This window comes from Fukomys damarensis, unplaced genomic scaffold, assembly GCF_012274545.1.
Source record: "Fukomys damarensis isolate Sample0158 unplaced genomic scaffold, DMR_v1.0_HiC HiC_scaffold_19, whole genome shotgun sequence".
NCBI lineage: Eukaryota > Metazoa > Chordata > Mammalia > Rodentia > Bathyergidae > Fukomys > Fukomys damarensis.
The window spans coordinates 38,997,778-39,017,027 of record NW_022900931.1 but is presented as its reverse complement, the minus strand read 5'-3'; the positions used below and the strand labels follow the sequence as shown (position 1 = coordinate 39,017,027).

Below are 19,250 nucleotides of genomic sequence, written 5' to 3'. Positions count from 1 at the left end.
GGGGCGGGCGGGATCGGGCTAGGGGAAGGGGCGGGGCGTGCGAGCCTGAGGGGATCTTGGGCGGTGAGCTGCCGTGGGAGCTCGCTACGGACTGACTGGAGGAAGTACCAGGCTTAGGTTAGGAACTTGGGAGAGGGCTGGGGTGCGGTTGATGAAAAGAGAACAAGCCCCTGACGTAACCGGAGTTCGCAGACGTGCTGTCTCCAAGTTCTTTCCCAGTCAGTTGCCTCCTTGATGTTTCTTTTTTTTTTTCTCTCTCATTGAGTTTATTGCTACATTTTAGGTCTACAGTACAGTTACATTCATCCTTGGGATCTTGTACCTTTGCATGACAGGTCTCGGTTCTCATTTTTCCCCTTATACCTGCCCTCCCTTCCTTGATGTTTGTTTTACGAAGGGTTGTTGCTAATGTGTGGTCTTTCAAAAAGGGCTCCTTGAATTTCTCCCCTGAAAATTTCCCATCTTTTTATGTTCAGAGAACACAGTGTAAAGCTTGGGCGCCGAGGGATGAGAAACAGATCTTGGGAGGCTGTTAGTCTTTCGTAAGTCTGCCTGGATTTACCTCTTTGGGCTTCCGTTTCAAGCAGCGTTTAGATAAAAAACAAAACAAAAACAAGAATTATGAGATTATACATAAATCAAAAAATTTTTTTTTTGCTATTTGCAACCTCATCTTGGCTGATATTTTCAAATGTGTGACTTTGGAGATAGTGTGTTTGTTAATGTTTTTAAACAAATTGAAATAAAAGAGAAGACTGGAAAATAACACATCAACCCCAAAACCTAAAGTGAGTACTTCAAATTCAGTTAAGTGAGTTGGGAGGATCAAGAGTGTTTGGAATTTCTTCTCTGATCTTCAAACTTTGGAAACTTAAACTGCTTCTGAAATTTGAGGACGCCACACTTTTAAATGCGAACTCATTTTTCAATACATTTTAAAAGTAAAATGCTATCGAGGTTTAGAGGATACTTTCATTCAATTTTTGAACATAACATTTAATACGTTTAGGTAAAGGTTATTATACAGCTTCAGAGTAGTAGATGGGAATCAGTGGCAATCCAGTAGTTAATTCAGTTTCCCATTCGTGGGTAACAGCCATCTAATTCATTTAATAATGTTGAAGCAACTTAGATGCTCCATGTTGAATTTTATACATAATATTTTAATTCCCGATAAATTTAAAGAATTAATATTTTTGGTTGTTACTGGGATTCAACCCAGGGCCTTCTCACCAACAAGGTACATCCCTAACCCTTTTTTATGTTTTATTTTGAGACAAGGTTTTGCTAATTTGTCTAGACGGTGCCGGAAATTGTGATACTCCTGTGGCAGCCTCCCAGAATGCTGCGATTACAGGTGTATGCCACCAATAATCTTAATAGAGATAATAGTAGTATTTAAAAAGGTTTTGGATTTTCCCTGAATAAGAACCAAGCTGAACAAGATATAGTAAAACAATGAAAAAATACCCATCTTTAATAAAATTTCATAAAATTATAATTTCCACTTTGCAGTGTTCTAATCTTCAAAGAATGTACTGTAGGAACTCTCATACCATGGGTTTTGAAGGTCCCTAAAAATATTGCTTGTGTTAAACCAGATTTAAATTAATTTTTTCACCTTGTAATATAAACTTGGATCTACCTCTATGTGTATGATACCGTGACTGGCTAGCCTGGGTCCTTGCTTTAGTAGAAATGGAAATTAAAACTAAAGCTGAATTTGCAATAGAAAGTGTTAGTTGGAAAGAAAGAGAGAACATAGGGAGAAGACTCCAGCTTGAGTAGTTGGAGGGGCATACTTCATTGAGGTTCACATTGAACTACTCTCAAAAATAGGAGGCCAGCTTTTAAGGCTTAGCTGAGGCGACTGGAGGGTCTGCTCAGTCATCATCTTAGTCCTGGTACAGTGTCTGTAGCTCTGGAGGAGTCCCCATGGTTTAAGGACTGATTTTGCTTCCATGAAGTGATTGTGGCTGTTTTAGTCCTGTGAGGTTCTGCTCTTCCTGGAACCTAGGTAGCTACCAGTTCACAGGAGAGTGTGTGAAGACTTCTAGTTATCACTCCAAGAGGGGGTCTAGAACTGGATGTTGTAAAGGCTGATTATCTAATGTCCTTCTGAATTCCTAAAATAACTTTACAGTAATCTTGGTGTTCTCTTTTTGACTCCCACCCTGCCATACGAGGGGTGGAACCTAGTGCCTTCTCATTGAGGTACACCCTAACCCCTTTTTATTTATTTATTTTTATTTTGAGACAGGGCCTTGCTAAGTTGTCCAGGCTGAGCTTGAATTTGGCATCCTTTGGTTACCAGCTGGTTACCTTCTAAAAATGGCTCGCCAAATAAATATTGCTAAGTTTTGTGGTGCTCATGTCTCCTGGAGTTGGATTCCAGGCTCTTCTTGTCTCAACAAAGAACTGAATGAAACAAGCAAATAAACAGTGAAGAAGTTTATTAGAGAAAGTAAAATTGAAAAGTGAGGGGGAAACTGGCTCTGCAGATAGAGCTTGGGCCAAGTAAAAGAGGAAGAAAGCAAGATGAAAGTACACCCTGGAGGATACAGGGTGGGCTATTAAGAAAGCCATGATAGGGAGCTCTTCTTAGCCTCTGTGTCCTTTCATGCCATCTAAATCTTGAGGAAACCTGTGAGAACTTCTATATATGGGTTCTGAGAGGTGGTACTGGAATCCCCCACCTGAGGCTGACATCAGGTCCAGGTCATCGTATTGAAAACTGCCTGGAGCTCTCTTGAGAAGTCCACATGCCAGGCTTTGGGAGCTATTCTGCCCATGTATTCTGGAATCTTGAAATGAACAGGTTACACCTACTTCCCCAGCCAGTTTTGCCACACCCTAATTTGTGTCATTCCTCCCTCAGCACCCCGGTTGCAGGGATTACAGGCATGTGTGACCACCTTGCTTTTCTATTTGCAAAGTGGACGAAATAGGCTAGGTAAAATTAGAGTTAGTAAACTTTGTTCTCTCAGCTTTTCTTAAATGAGCAGTACGTATATCCAAAGTTTAAAAGTAAGAAATGATACAAAAATGAAAGTTAAGGTTTATTCTACTTTCAGTTACCTATTGGGCATTTGTAGACTGAAGAATAGTTGTTTTTTTTTGTTTTGTTTTTGTTTTTTGTTTTTTTTCACCTTGTAATATAAACTTGGATCTACCTCTATGTGTATGATACCGTGACTGGCTAGCCTGGGTCCTTGCTTTAGTAGAAATGGAAATTAAAACTAAAGCTGAATTTGCAATAGAAAGTGTTAGTTGGAAAGAAAGAGAGAACATAGGGAGAAGACTCCAGCTTGAGTAGTTGGAGGGGCATACTTCATTGAGGTTCACATTGAACTACTCTCAAAAATAGGAGGCCAGCTTTTAAGGCTTAGCTGAGGCGACTGGAGGGTCTGCTCAGTCATCATCTTAGTCCTGGTACAGTGTCTGTAGCTCTGGAGGAGTCCCCATGGTTTAAGGACTGATTTTGCTTCCATGAAGTGATTGTGGCTGTTTTAGTCCTGTGAGGTTCTGCTCTTCCTGGAACCTAGGTAGCTACCAGTTCACAGGAGAGTGTGTGAAGACTTCTAGTTATCACTCCAAGAGGGGGTCTAGAACTGGATGTTGTAAAGGCTGATTATCTAATGTCCTTCTGAATTCCTAAAATAACTTTACAGTAATCTTGGTGTTCTCTTTTTGACTCCCACCCTGCCATACGAGGGGTGGAACCTAGTGCCTTCTCATTGAGGTACACCCTAACCCCTTTTTATTTATTTATTTTTATTTTGAGACAGGGCCTTGCTAAGTTGTCCAGGCTGAGCTTGAATTTGGCATCCTTTGGTTACCAGCTGGTTACCTTCTAAAAATGGCTCGCCAAATAAATATTGCTAAGTTTTGTGGTGCTCATGTCTCCTGGAGTTGGATTCCAGGCTCTTCTTGTCTCAACAAAGAACTGAATGAAACAAGCAAATAAACAGTGAAGAAGTTTATTAGAGAAAGTAAAATTGAAAAGTGAGGGGGAAACTGGCTCTGCAGATAGAGCTTGGGCCAAGTAAAAGAGGAAGAAAGCAAGATGAAAGTACACCCTGGAGGATACAGGGTGGGCTATTAAGAAAGCCATGATAGGGAGCTCTTCTTAGCCTCTGTGTCCTTTCATGCCATCTAAATCTTGAGGAAACCTGTGAGAACTTCTATATATGGGTTCTGAGAGGTGGTACTGGAATCCCCCACCTGAGGCTGACATCAGGTCCAGGTCATCGTATTGAAAACTGCCTGGAGCTCTCTTGAGAAGTCCACATGCCAGGCTTTGGGAGCTATTCTGCCCATGTATTCTGGAATCTTGAAATGAACAGGTTACACCTACTTCCCCAGCCAGTTTTGCCACACCCTAATTTGTGTCATTCCTCCCTCAGCACCCCGGTTGCAGGGATTACAGGCATGTGTGACCACCTTGCTTTTCTATTTGCAAAGTGGACGAAATAGGCTAGGTAAAATTAGAGTTAGTAAACTTTGTTCTCTCAGCTTTTCTTAAATGAGCAGTACGTATATCCAAAGTTTAAAAGTAAGAAATGATACAAAAATGAAAGTTAAGGTTTATTCTACTTTCAGTTACCTATTGGGCATTTGTAGACTGAAGAATAGTTGTTTTTTTTTTGTTTTGTTTTTGTTTTTTTTTAGCGGAAACCACCTTTAAATTCTTGACAAGAAAACACAAATCATGCTTTTGATCAGTAACAGTTCAAGGGTCTAGGAGTTTGTTCCTTATCCATGTTGTCTTTGTGCCATTACTGTCACACAAACAAACCTCAGGTGTCAGATTTGCTTGAGAGAGAAATAGCAGGCTTCCTTACTATTCTTATAGAACAGTAGGCTGAGTTTTCTAATCCTTCTATGATCTATTTTTTCAGGCTCAGAACTTAAGATTTTCTTTTCAAATACATGTAAGAATCCCAGTTTTCATGACCCCTATATTACATAGGGTCCCTCTTTCTACATCTCTAGCTTTAAATTCTGTGATATATTTTCTCATTTAAAAAGCATGTATTATTCAGTATTTTTATGTGTTTATGGGAAGGAGAACATCTGTGATAACTTAGACTATAATATTGCTCTCCATCAGAGCAGAAAATCTTTTAAAAATAAAAATCTAATCAGCTGGAGATGGTGGCACAATCCTGTAATACCAGCTATATTGGAGGCTGAAGCAGGAGGATCTCAATTTGAGTCCAGCCTGGGCAATTTAGCCAGACCCCTATCTTGAGATTAAATAAAAAATAGGCTAGGGATGTAGCTCATTGCTAAGTCCCTGAGTTTAACCCCTAGTACTACAAAACAAAACAAAACAAACCTAATTATGTCTGTAGCCTAGTTAAGATTATAAAATGGCTTGCCATCACACTTTTGAGTGAAACCATAGTTCCGACATGATTCTTCACTCTGCCTACCTCTCTTCATTTAAGCAGTTTTTCCTTTTACTGCGTACTCCCTAAACCCCTGCCTGCCAGATCTCCTTCCTTCACCCGTTTGCCCACCAAAGGTTTTCCTAGGTGCTGTTCTTTAGACTGTGATCTGTCCTTGTCTGGCTGGTTCTTCTTACTTCACGTTTTAGCAACCTCTAGACTTTTTATTACCACCCTATCTAGCATCCTCCCATTTCTGTGTTATTACAGTTATAGCACTAACCATAATTTCTGAATTATTTGAATTTGTTTATTTTCTGTTTCCCAGTTAGATTAAATAGCTCCACAAAATCAGGACTGCATCTTTCATTCACTTGGATAAAACAATATTTGACAGGTATTAATCACTCAATAAATATTTAAAGAATAAGCCCGAGTTACTGACACATTTCTACATTTAATGTATTTTAAGATTTTCTAGAATCACTTTATATGATGTTAATAACTTTAACCATATTTATTATTCATTCAACTTGCAACTATGAACTCATTCATTGATAAATAGAAGCATTAAAAGTAAATCAACAAAATCCAGGATGACATTCTCTGCTTGTAAAGCCTACGATATTATTTCAGCAATATTTGTGATTTTCAGTATGTAGGTCTTGTACATCTTGTCATATTTATCCCCAGGAAGATAATAACAATGCTATGACAACTGGTATTATTTTTTTAATTTAACATAATTTTGTTTTTCACAGCTATGTCTGACTTGGTGTCCCTCCAGAATTCTTATGCTGGGACTGAACCCCTAATGTGATGGCATTAACAGATGGGGTCTTTAAGAGGTGATTAGCTGTCAAGGGGTGAGGAACCCTCGTGAATGGTTTAGTGCCCTTATAAAACAGATTTAAGGGAGGCTGCCAGCTCTTTCTGCTATGTGATGATGCAACAAGAAAGCACCATGTAGGAAACAGAGGGCAAACCCTTACCAGATACCAGATCTGCTGGCACCTTTGTCTTGGATTTCTGAGCCTTCAGAACTGTGAAGGGTACTTTTTTTGTTTGTTTGTTTGCAAATTACCCAGTCTGAGATATTTTGTTATAGCTGCAAAATGTATCCAAAAGAACGTGGAGATAAAATTAAATTCTGTTTGTAGCCTGTATCCTTTAACTGATAAGCACACTACTGGTAGCAGCATTTTTGAGGGTAGATTTCATTGCATTATCTACATAGATAATCATGTCTATAAGTAAGCACAGTCTTTCCAATGCACTATTTATTTCCTTTCTTGCCTTATTACACTGGCTAGAACACCAGGACAATGTCAAATGGAAGTGAAATTAACACTCTGTTTGTTTCTAATCTTAGGAGAAAAAGGTCAAATCTGTCATCAAGTATGATATTAACTTTAGGTTTATCATGATGCCATTTATTGGGTTGATAAAATTGTTTTTTATTCCTAGTTTTCAGAATGGGTAATTGGTTTTACTGCATGTTTTGTCTGAGTTTGTTGAGATAATCATACAATTTTTCTCTTTCTGAACCTTAATTTGGTCACTTGTGTTGATTAATTGGTCAGTGTTGTAACAGTCTTACATTCCTGCAATACAATTTTACTTGACAGTGAATTTCCTTTTTGTATATTATTGGATTGTATTGGCTAGGTTTTGAGACATTGCACATTTTTTTAAACAAAGAACATTGGTTTTATTTTGTGTAATGTCTTATTTTAGATAAGGGTAAATACTCTGATAGATAAGTTGAGTAATATTCTCCCTCCTTCAAATTTCTTCAAGACTATGTCCTATTCATAATCATTACATTTGTATACTTGATAGAATTTACCAGTAGAACTAGCTGAAGTTTCCTTTGTGGGAAAGTTTTAAACTGTAAATTCAATTTCTTTAATAGCTGTAGTGATACTCATATGTTCTGTATCTTTTCTTTCCTTTTTTAAGGTTTTGGAGATTGGATGTAAGGCCTCCCCCATGGTAGGCAAGTTCTTTGTCCCTGAACTGCATTGCACAACAGGGTCACTAAGTTGCCCAAACTGTCCTCCACCTTGCCATCCTCTTACCTAGTCTGCCGAGTAGCTGGGACTACAGATGTTCACCACCACTCGCAGCAATCTTATTTCTCTTCATTGACTTCTGATAATTTTTCTTTCAAAGTATTTTTGTTACATGTAACTTGTTAACTGTATTAGCGTAACATTCTTTTATTGTGCAATAAAGAGATAACTTAGCTGACTTGGGACACTCAAACCTTGCAAGTTCTGGAGAAATAAATAGCCCTTGGTTGACACCTAGGACTTCTAGTTTAAGCCCTTCTAATGTCCTGCCTGATAAGATGATTTTATGAATCTGGAGTCTTTGACCTTAGCAGATAATTTATGCTAACACAGTGACTTGTGGTGAATACCTGTTTTTGTTTGCCTGCCTTCCTGGCCCACGCTGTATCGGTGTGACATCTGGAGGGGCTAGAGATTGAGAAGCTAGAGCCATTTTATTTTTTTGTTTTTGTTTGTTTGTTTGTTTTTAACTTGTTAGGTATACTCTAGTATATTTTAGCCATTATTTTAGGGCCATGGTATACCTCTAACTTATAGCCTTTTGTCAGTAGTATTATACCCGGTACAGTGTAAGAACCTTACTACTGTATACTTCCTTTTCCTCACTTCTAGCCTTTATGGTATTGTTTCATATAGTTCATTTATATATGTGAAATAAAACCCACACTGTGATGTTGTTATTTTTCTTTATACTGTCAGTGATCTTTTAAAAGACATTCATACCAGGTGTAGTGGTGCATACCTGTAATCCTAGCACCTGGGAGGCTGAGGCAGGAAGATCTTTGTGGGTCCAAGGCCAGCTCAGGTCACATAGTGAGACTCTGTCTCAAAAAACAACAACAAAAACAAAACAGAACAAAACAAAAAAGGGGAATTCAAATAAAATCATATTTACCCAGGTAGATGCAATAGCCTGTACTCATGTGTGTGTGTGTGTGTGTGTGTGTGTGTGTGTGTGATTCATATTTCTATGTGGTGTCATTTTTCTTCTGCTTAAAGGACTGCCTTTAAATTTCTTATATAGATTTTCCAGTGATAAATTCTTTAAGCTTTTCTTCTATATGAAAAGCTTTTGCCTTTGCTTTTGAAATGCATTTCATTGGGTACAAAATTCTAGTATGACTTTTTTTTTTAGTGCTTTATAGATGCTGCTATACCCTCTTCTAGCTTGCATAATTTTAAAGAGACATGGACTATCATCCTTATCTTTATTCCTTCATAGGTCTTTTTTCTGTCTTGTTGAGGATTTTTACTTTATTACTGTTTTTTCTAGTTTGAAGATGATGTGACAGCATAGTTTTTGTATTTCTTATAATTGGGGTTCTTTGAGATGTGTTATGTGTGTTTGTATTTATAGTTATTATCAAACGTAAGGATTTTCTGACCACTATTTCTTCATTTATTTATTTATTTTAGTTACCTTCTTTCTCCTTTCTTTTGGGGTTTATATTATGTTAACTACCTAAAGTTTTTCTGTAGCTCACAGATGATCTTTTGATGTTTTTTTAATATCTCTTTGCTTCATTCTGTATAATTTCTCTTGCTACATTTTCAAATTCACTATTATTTTTTTTGCCATTTTCTTCTTTAATGTCTAGTCTACTACTCCTATTCAGTGTGTTTTTTAATTACACATTGTAGCTTTTAATCTCTAGATATTCAGTTAGGGTCTTGTGTCTTGAATGTTTTTATTTTTGTACGTATTGTCTGCCGGAGTTATAACAATTAATATCCTGTTTCCTGATTCTAACTGGATCAATAAAAGTTGGTAAGTTTTTTCTTTATTACGATTCATATTTTCCTACTCCTTTGTATACTTGCTAGTCTTTCATTTGATTCAGAACATTGTCAGTTTTACCTTAGTGGGTGCTAGCAGTTTTTTTTTTTTAATTAAAAAAATTTTTAAATACAGTCTCAAAATGTAGTCTAAACTGGTCTTAAACTCTAGATCCTCCTGTGACACTCTCCCTCATGCTGGTTATACAGGTGTGGACCTGTATAGATACCTGCATAGATACCTTTGAGCTTTGATCTAAGATGCTGTTAAACTGTTTGAAAAGTGGCATTGTGTTTGACAGGGCCCAGTTCTCCTGCTGTTGCTAGAAACAGTCCTTCTGGGTAAAATTAAAGGTTGGCCAATAGTAATGGTCAAGGAGGGTATCAGAATAAAATATATATATGTCTTTCATAGCAATATGTAAGAGTTATATTAAAATGATGCACTACAAATGATTAAGATTTTTTATATATATATATATATCCCATGATTAATATAATTATATATTACAAACATACACTAGTAAAAAAAAACTTTTAAAAAATGAAGTGCTAAAAGAAAATTAACACCTTAAATTTTCCTGTTTTCCTTTGGGAAGCATTCAGGGCTTTTTCCATCAGTTTTCAGATTCCAAATTTTTTCTTACATTAAAACTTTTGTCTGTCCCCGAATGTGTCACTATTAGTGGGCAATGAGAGGTATATGGGAAAATAATTTTGTTCACTGCTGCATTACAAAGTACTAGAACATTGCCTGAGATGGTGGGATAATATGGCTGGCTGGCTGAATGGATGAATGAGTCATGTCTTCCTGGTGGCTAGTGAGAAGAGCCAAGGGGAGCCTGGGCAAAGAATGCAGCAGCACAAAGTTAATACTTAGCACCTGGGCAGTTGAATCTTGTCTATATGGCGTTTTGGCTTCAGGGTATTTCTACTTGTATTGTTTTGACTGCGGAATCATCATACATACGTAAAGAAATCATGCTGACTCTACTAAGATATTAGAAACCTGAATTTCTCCTTTTTCCCCATATGCTATCTTCCTTGGAATATTTTAAATATGTTTTCTAATGAAGAAGCAATTTCTTCTAATTGCACTAGCATTTTAAGCACTTTTTAAAAAATGAAAACACATAAAAGGCATTAAGTAGAACTTCTGGGGAAAATAACTTCTGTTTAACAGTTTTCATTGGTCCTCAGTTTAATTACCATATTATTCTGCCAGCTTTCTCCAGAAATAATTGACTGAATGAAGTCATTTCATTGGCTGTTTACAAACACTAGACTTGTAAAGGGGATATCTGTCAATTCCCCCCTGGCTTGGAAATGACTGTGGCTGAACTGGCGTTGCACAGCTGCTATTTTGGGCTCAGCATATTTTCATAGTCACTGACTCAGTAAGTAAGACGAAGGGAAGGAAAGAGAACAGTGTAAAACTTCTGATTATTATGCTCAGTCTTATTTTCAGTTTTGTAATTTTTGCTATGAAAATGAGAAAGTACAACTCTGAAATGATCTACACAAAATGGTTGAATAGTGAGTTGTGTGTGTGTGTGTGTGTGTGTGTGTGTGTGTGGTTTTTAGAGTATCTTCAAATTATGAATAGTCTGGAAGGAATCTACAAAGTTTTAAATATCTATAGTCAAAGCTTAAACAACAGTTTATTAGTAATGATAAAAATGAATTACTAAGGACAGTTTGTTAGTCATTGATTTTATATTCTGTAATAAAGTATTTTTGTTTTGGATAAGATTTAATTTTGAAGGAATAATCTCAAGTAGAAAGCAGACAAAAGAAAGATGAGGCTGGAGTTTTATCTCAGGCAGTTTACAGGAAATCCCAGAAGATAACATCATTGTAAATTAAACTTTTAAAGAATTGGGGTACCAGATTACAATACTGTAGATTCAGGTTTAAAATGTCAATCTCTACTGCATAGGAACATTGCTGCAGTAACTTTGGCTGGTCTTTTCAAAAAATTCCAATGTGATATATTCGGAGTAGTTATTCATAGTTTAAAATAGTGAAAGATAGAATGAAAACCTGACTATTTTGGAAAGCTACTTTTTGTTTTTGTACCAGGGATCAAACTTGGGTCCTTGTGCTTGCAAGGTAGGCAGCAGAACCACTGAGCTAAATCCCTGGCCCAAGCTACTTTTGCTTTTTTTGAACCAGGGTTTGAATTTAGGACTTTGTACTTACTAGGCAAGTGGCGGCACCACTGAGATAAATCCCTGGTCTGAAAACTACTCATTAAAAAAAAAAAACAACACTTTAAAAAAGAATCGTAAAGGTGATAAACGTCTTACTTATTATTTACTTAGGTACTGGGAAGTGAAACAAGGGCCTTTGCATTGTGGTGTATACTTTGTCCCTTTTTATTTATTTATTTTTTATTTACTGTTTTGGTTTTGTGTGGTATTTTTTTTTACTCAGAGTCTCTCTGTGTAGTCAAGCTGGCCTTGAATTCATGGCAATCCACTGGACTAAGCTTCCCAAGTGCTGGGATTTCAGGTGTGAGCCTCCATGCCTGGCTTTTTTATTTTTATTTTTATTTTAAGGCAGGGTCTTGTTAAATCCCCATGTGGCCCAGGCTGGGCTCAAATCCACTTCCACTCCTCCTGCCTCAGCCTCCTAGATTGCTGGTATTATAGACTGCCTATGATAAACATCTTAAAAAGAATATTAAGAAGTGAGATGGTTAAAGCTGATAGAATTAGGAAATGTACAGAAAAATGAACCTAGACTTGTTTCTCATTTTAGCTACAGAGGACCTCTTAAAGGTGATTCCAGAGTAATCCAAAGTGAATTTTAGTATGTAGTATCATCAACCATCCCAATGACAATCCTAAGTTTGGCCAAAACCCAATTTCATTGTATCATAGCAGATATCACAGGATATGAAGGTGATACAGTTTGTAGGCCCCCCATAAGAAAAAGAATAAAATGCTGTAGATAGACATTCAGTAACAGAAACTTGGAAGCCTCAAGAAAGGGAGAAGGCCTCAGGAGTGACCTTGAGTAGCTTCAGACTGCTTCTGGTTAATATGTTTAATTTCATTGATATTGAATACAAATTCAGTGTGAGTAAAGAGCCACTCAAATATCAGTGTGGAGGGAAAATGAGAGGCTTGGAAATGAAGACCTGTGTTCTAGCATAGGGCGACTCATTGGTTTCACTGTTCAGTTACTGAGTGCAGTATTCTAAAAGGCATTATGGATGTGTCTGTGAAAATAAAGGCCCTATGTTTAAGGGACAGGGGGTTGATGTCCAATCTGAATTTGAGAAGTACCTTGCAGTCTGTTCCTTTTAGTGGATGCAATAGACTCCTGCATATTAATGGCCCCACTCAGAGGTTTCACTGGTAAGAATCAAATACATCACACACACATATCATCCTCACCTGAATGACATAGGAAAAGTTCCTATGAGGAATTATCTCACTCATCCTCCTTAAATATTGTAGCCATTCTTTGCTTTTCCTTTTTCAGAGGAAACTCTCATGCTTATAGGTATACCTAATGAAACTAACAGTCCCAGTATATTTTAGACAGACTTGCACACTTTGGGCTCAGTTGGCAGCTTTTATTAAATGGCTCCATCCATTGAGCTGAAATGGGCAATGGGTGTGAATAAATGCTTTACAGAGATGGAAGGACTGGGCCTTTATGCCCAGCTTTGTTCTCCCTGGCTCATTTTCTTTAAGCTCCTTCCACCTTCTTAAATGAGCTCTCTGCTTTGGTAATGTTGCCTTTTGTGCTTGTCTGCAGAAGTTATTACCCTTGAGTGTGGATACCACCCATGCAGCCCTTGCAGTGGTTAGAGGCCCACGCAAGAGTAAGATTCTATCCTCTGTTCAAAGTACTTCTTAATGTAGAGGCCTGAAAGGAGTCCCTTTCCTCAGTGTGGCATGGAACTTAAAACTAATGGCAAAGTTACCCCACCATTTTTAGAATAATTGCCACTTACCCAAACATTTCTGAGTTCCTTATAAATTGGCCCCCTTAGTCTCTTAACCATTTTAGTAGTTCTTCTATGAACTTGGTCCAAGTTTTCCATAATTCTGGTTAACAAGGTGCTCTGCAGGGAATACGGTGTCCAGGTGCAGTAACCTTGCTAGGGCATTTGGTGTAATGGGAGGGAGCAAGAGAGAAAGATGACAACCATCCACTACCCCGTAGGCTCTCATAAATATGTGGCAGCATTCCAACCAACAGAGCTGAGCTCATAGTAAATGAGTCGGTGAGTGGACTGGAAGTGGCCCCTTCCTTAATTTAGGTAGAAGGAAAGCCAATGGCCACTGGCTTGCAAGCAAGTAGTGAAAGTATATGTGAATTTGAGGAAATCTTTCACTTTAAACAATATTATAACTATACTTCACATTAAGAAATCATTATAAAGCAGAGGATGAGAAGGTCTTTATAGGTTTATTTCAAGGGAACTCAATGACCTGATCTGAATGTTACGATTTTCCCATTTTTTGTACTGTATTTGTATAAATAAGATTATTACAGTATTGTTTCATTTCCCATTTTTAATGGGCCAGAAAGGAAGTCTGGTAAAACATAGAAGTCACTTGAAATTGAGTGACTTTCTCAGGATCAAGAAAATGAGTAAATGATGGAGCCAAAATTATATTCCAAGTTTCAAGCCCTGGACTTTTCACTTGACTAAACAAACATGCAAAATATTCTTGCTTATAACCTGTTTCCAGTACTGATTGGGGAAATTAGATGCAAACACTGATTGGCAAGTCTTTTGATATTTTTAATTGTGTTCACGGTTTTCTTTTTTGTTTTTATAGTCATTAATTTACCTTTTTGCTTTTTTATGAAAAAATAAAATTCTGCAGGCAGTAGCATCTAGTACTAAGGAAAAAATAAGTTATTCAGTTTGTTAGGGCTCTAGTAGGCTCTAACAAGGTTCAGAAGGAACAGTATTAAGGTTTAAATACAAAACTCAATTATCTGCAAATATAAAACACTGTACTCTTTCTTGATACTTGGGACATTAAATATATAACAAATATTAATATTAAAATAAATATATAACAAATCTGATGGCAAGACTAGTTATGCATAAAGGACTATGCTAAAAAAGTACATGTCAGTTATGCATAAAGCCACATATCTTTATGACTAGTAATGTCTGACCTATATTTAAAATCTACAAATAAATCAGACATGGCAGTATTCACCTGTAATCCCAGCACTCTGAGAACCTGAGGCAGTGCAGTTGCAAATACAAGCCCAGATTAGGCATTTAGTAAGTTAGTGAGATCCTGTTTTAAAAGTAAAAAAAGTTCAAAAGAATTGGGATGTAGCTCAGTCCAGAGGCCCTGGTTTCAGTCTCCAATAATGAAAATAAATGAATAAATTCACAAGTATGCTATGAAAATGAAGCTAGGCAAGAGCTATATCAGAAAAAAATATAATAGCAATAAATATCCATGTTATTGTAGCATTTGAAGGATACTTTTTATGATCATGAGAATTTAAGAATTAAAATGCTGTTATTTTTCACAACCTGGAATGTTTCTTGCTACTGAGATTCTATTAAACGTCTTTGATATGGGATCAAAGGCAATTGATATTGTACTTAAGCCCTTGTTTCAAGCTCTTTTCTGTATCATCTATTTTTCCTTGACCATTCCAAGATGGTTGTTTTCTCTCTAAATCTCTAATCAAGTGAGTATTTGGGGAAAGTAGAATACTACTATTGAATCCAGGACTAGTCTTCTTTTCTCTGGTCAAGCATCTCTTTGTATGGGCCCTGTCTAACTTTGATAGCTGAATTCTGGACCTCAGTATCTCCTTTGAACACAGCTGGACTCTCAGATAGTTTGGTCTTTGGGGACTAATATACCTAAAATAACTTTGAATAGTTAAATTTGACCACGTGTGAAATGGCAGTTGCCTTTTAATTTTAATAGAATATTTTAGAGCATTTTTATGGAAAAGCTCTTAAAGTTCTTTTTTTCACTACCTTAATGAAAGGGAAAAATGTGTTGCTGTAGCTGTTATTTTTTTATAATAAATTTAAAGCAGTTCCTGCAAATCTTAACAAGTAAAATCAAATTTTTAATGCATTTGGCAAAATGCCTTTATAAAATTGTACAACAAAATAAAATATTCTAGATGTGAGCATTTTTGAGTAAAAAGACTGACTTTCTAAGAGTACTTACATCATGTATCAATATATCCGAGTTAATTTGCTACATAGGATTATCAACTTACATTATTACCACAGTAGGTACTGTTGCAACTGAAGGCTTGTGCTCAAATTTTTAATGTAACAGAAAATGAGATTCACAAATAAGAGTATTGCAGATAGAAACCCATAATTCTTTGACATACACAAATTAAGATAACCAGTGATATATGCTCTTGATGTAAACTAGTAATATAGGTTATATGGGCACTTTACTTTGGAGCTTCGCAAAGGCTGATTCTTTTGAACAAGATGCAGCGATATGCTGGTAATGCCTAACAAAAGGTCCCTAGAATAACAACAAAGACAACATACCTGATTTGCTGATTTTTATAGCATAAATATGAAATACAGAGTGAAGAAGAAAAGTGTACAGTTGTTCCCTCTGACCAGCTCGTGCCAACCTAACCCAGGAGACTGCTGAAGAGGAATTCTTTTATATTTGCTAAACGTTTCATTCAAAAGCCATCACTTATAAAGACCAAGTTTCATAGGGTTACATGTTTCATATTGGTTACCTGAGTAAGATGGAGTAGTACCAATACTATGGGCATGGAGCACCTAGGAAAGTTTTGAAAGGATTTAGTCCCCTTTTCACATGGAGCATTTTGAGCAAATGCCCAGTCATAAAGAAAAGTAACTTTTGGATAAGCGGCTTAATAAAATGAATAGAAGTAGAAAAAAATTAAGACAGAGATTTTATGCTACTTGTGAGGGAGGAATCTTTAGCACTGTTCTGCTCAGAGTGAGCTTTCATTTCATGGTAGTAAGGAAATATAACAAGGTAACATAAGAGTATGAACATTAAAATGGAACAATGAGAAGATAGAACACAAAATCCATGCTTTGAGGTCTTTTTAGAGTTTAATCTCAGTTTTTGCTCTAAATCTCTTCAGAGCCATAGCACAAGGTATAGATGACTTTATTAGTTTCTTTTTTTATTTTGAGAAAATGTTTTTAAAGTACAGGAAATAAAATGTTTATCTACATTTCCACCATACATATTAACAAATTTTTACGTATTTCCCCAGTCCCAGCCCCTGGCAATGACTAATTTGATTACTGTTCCTGTGGTTTTGTATTCCTAGTAAGGTATGGGAATTCTGGTTGCTCCACAGCATTGTCAACCCTTGATATTATCATTTTTTAAAAGTGTAGGCATTTAGTGGCTGTATAGTAGTAGCTCATTGTGATTTTAATTTGCATTTTATCATGAAATCTGTTATCTTTCATGTACTTATGTATCATCTGTCTCACTTTGATAAAATTCTATTCAAACCTTTTTTTGCCCACTTTAAAAATTGAATTGTATATTTTCATATTGATTTTAAGGATTCTTTTTTACTTCACACAAAAAAATATGGACCACTGCTTTTTGAACGAAGTTGCAAAACTCCTAATCTTTACCCCAAGATTAATTTGTCCTCTTACGTTGAGTTGGGAAGGTTTCCTTCAAGTTATGTGATCATTTTGGAATACTTTCCTGACTTCGTTTAGCATGTTGAGTTAATATGCTTAGTTCATTTATTTTTCTCTTAAGTTAAATGACTTCATTTAAAACTATATTTTTTCTCTGAATTTGAAAACATTTAACAAGTTTGTACGCAGAGTATTATGATCTGGATTTTCAGTGTCCCCAAAGGTTCATGTATTATAGGCTTGGCCCTCAATGTTGCATTGTTCAGAGATGGGGCTTTTGGCAGATGACTGAATCATGAGTTCTGTAGCTTCATCAATGAATTAAACCTATTAATGTATTAATAATTTGATGAGATCATGGAAATTTAGGTGAGACCAAGTTGAAGAGAGTGAATCATGATGCATGGCTTTGGGGAAAAATATATATACATACATACATATACACACACACATATATATTTTTTCTCCATACTGCAGATCGAACTCAGGACCTTATGCTTATGAGGTAGGCACGGTACTCCTGAGCTAAATCCCCAGCCCTTGGGGACTACATCTTGTCTCCACCCCTTTCCTTTCCAGGTCTCTTCTGTCTCTGCTTCCTGGCTGTCACGTGGTAAATTGCTGTGCTCCCCACCATAGTGTCTGCATCGCCACAGAAGAAATGGAGCCAAGTGACCCTGGGCTAAACCCTCTAAACTGTGAGCCAAAATAAGGTTTTTCTCCTTTAAAATTTTTTTCTCATGCATTTTGTCATGGCAACAAAAAACACAATTAGGAGCAGTTTTTTGGAAATTGAACTAACTTTAGGGTCAATCCATAATTGCTCTTTGAACCTAACTGCATGTTTTATCTTTCCTTTGCTCTTTCTTTTTTCTTGGTTTATCCTCTTGAATTAATTTTTTTACTTTGTTAGAATACATTATTTTGTATTTTTCAGGAAGGTTATGGGTGTTAAATTTTGAGATCTTGCACATTATTTACACTGGTTTTAAATGATAGTTTAGCTTGTTATGTAAATTCTGTTTGTCCTTCATTTTAAACTATTGCTCCATTGTTTTCTAGCATTCTGTGTTGTGGATGAAAAGTCTGATGCTGTTTTAACATTTCTTTCTACTTGATTATACTCATCATCTCTTACATAATTAATTAGAGCTTTCTCTTTATTATTAGGAATAATATATTTAAACAAAATGTTATCTAAGTGTTATTTCTGAACTGCTGGAAATGGGTTCTTTCTGTATGAAGAAACTCTAACTGGGAGAATTTTTTTCTATAAATTAGTTTTATTATTATTTTTTACATGCTTTTTCTTGAATACCTATTCAAGATGTTTATTAGAATTTTTAGATTTATTCTATGCATCTTATCTTTTCTTAAATACTTTTTTCCCTCTCTGTTCTTTGAATTCTTATTAGGATCTTTCAGTTTACTAAGTTAATTTTAAGTCCCATTCATTCTGAAATTCATGTCATATTACAATAATCATGAAGACTGCCAACAAGTTATTTTTTCATAGCATTTGTTTTGGTTGATGTATTTTTTTAGATGACATCCTTTCCTTTTGAAACTGTCTGTAGTTACTATTTCCACAATTCATTGTAACTTTCTATAATTTGTTTCCTCATTGAGTAATTCTTTTGTGGAGTTTGGTCCTTTTTAAAACATTTTTTAGACTTTCTGAAGTGTTTGACCTTTGGTGATCTGTGTATTTATTGATGCAGATCTATATCAGAAATTACTTGAGGGCTACAGATCACTAAAAAGTATTCAAATAGAATTCAGTGGATCTGAGTATTTAGATGAAAAATTAATTTACTAGCCTTATGATAAAATTTGGCAGTTTCTTTGATTATGAATGTAGGCAGCAACTACAAGGGTATTAATATTAAGTGTGACTTTGCTACTATTGGAAATCACAGATATTCCCATGTCACATTAATTTGTAAATGTGGATTAAAATCATCACTGCTTCAAAATTTTGGCAGTATTAGAACTACTGCTTCAATACTGTTATTTTGTGTGTAAATAAAAAATATAAAAGTATTTTTATAATAATTTAAAAATTATTTTGATGGTCTTACTTTGATGTAATTTTCCCTTTTCAAAATTTTTTATAAAATATATATTAGATATTTCAAAAATTAATGTATGATAGGGTCCACAGGCTTCATAAGACATCCAAAGGCATCTATGACACAAAAAAAGGTCTAGTCAGGTGTGGTGGCACACTCCTATAATCCCAGCACTTTGGGAGGCTGAGCCAGGAGGATCTCAGTTCAAGCACAGCCTGGGTGATTTAGTGAGACTGTCTCAAAATAAAAATAAAAAAGACAGAGGATGTAGCTTAGTATGAAGGCTCTCTGGGTAGTCCCTAGT

At 36.0% G+C, this 19,250-nt stretch overlaps 1 long non-coding RNA gene across 1 annotated transcript in view; it reads left to right on the top strand.

The window, feature by feature from the left end:
- Positions 1–39: 39 nt before the first annotated feature.
- LOC104856329 overlaps positions 40–19,250 on the top strand; it is a 270,278-nt gene continuing 251,067 nt past the window's right edge. Inside the window, exons 1-2 of the long non-coding RNA XR_778591.2 lie at positions 40–117; positions 17,454–17,572. This is a non-coding gene — a long non-coding RNA (uncharacterized LOC104856329). The remainder of the gene's footprint in view (positions 118–17,453; positions 17,573–19,250) is intronic.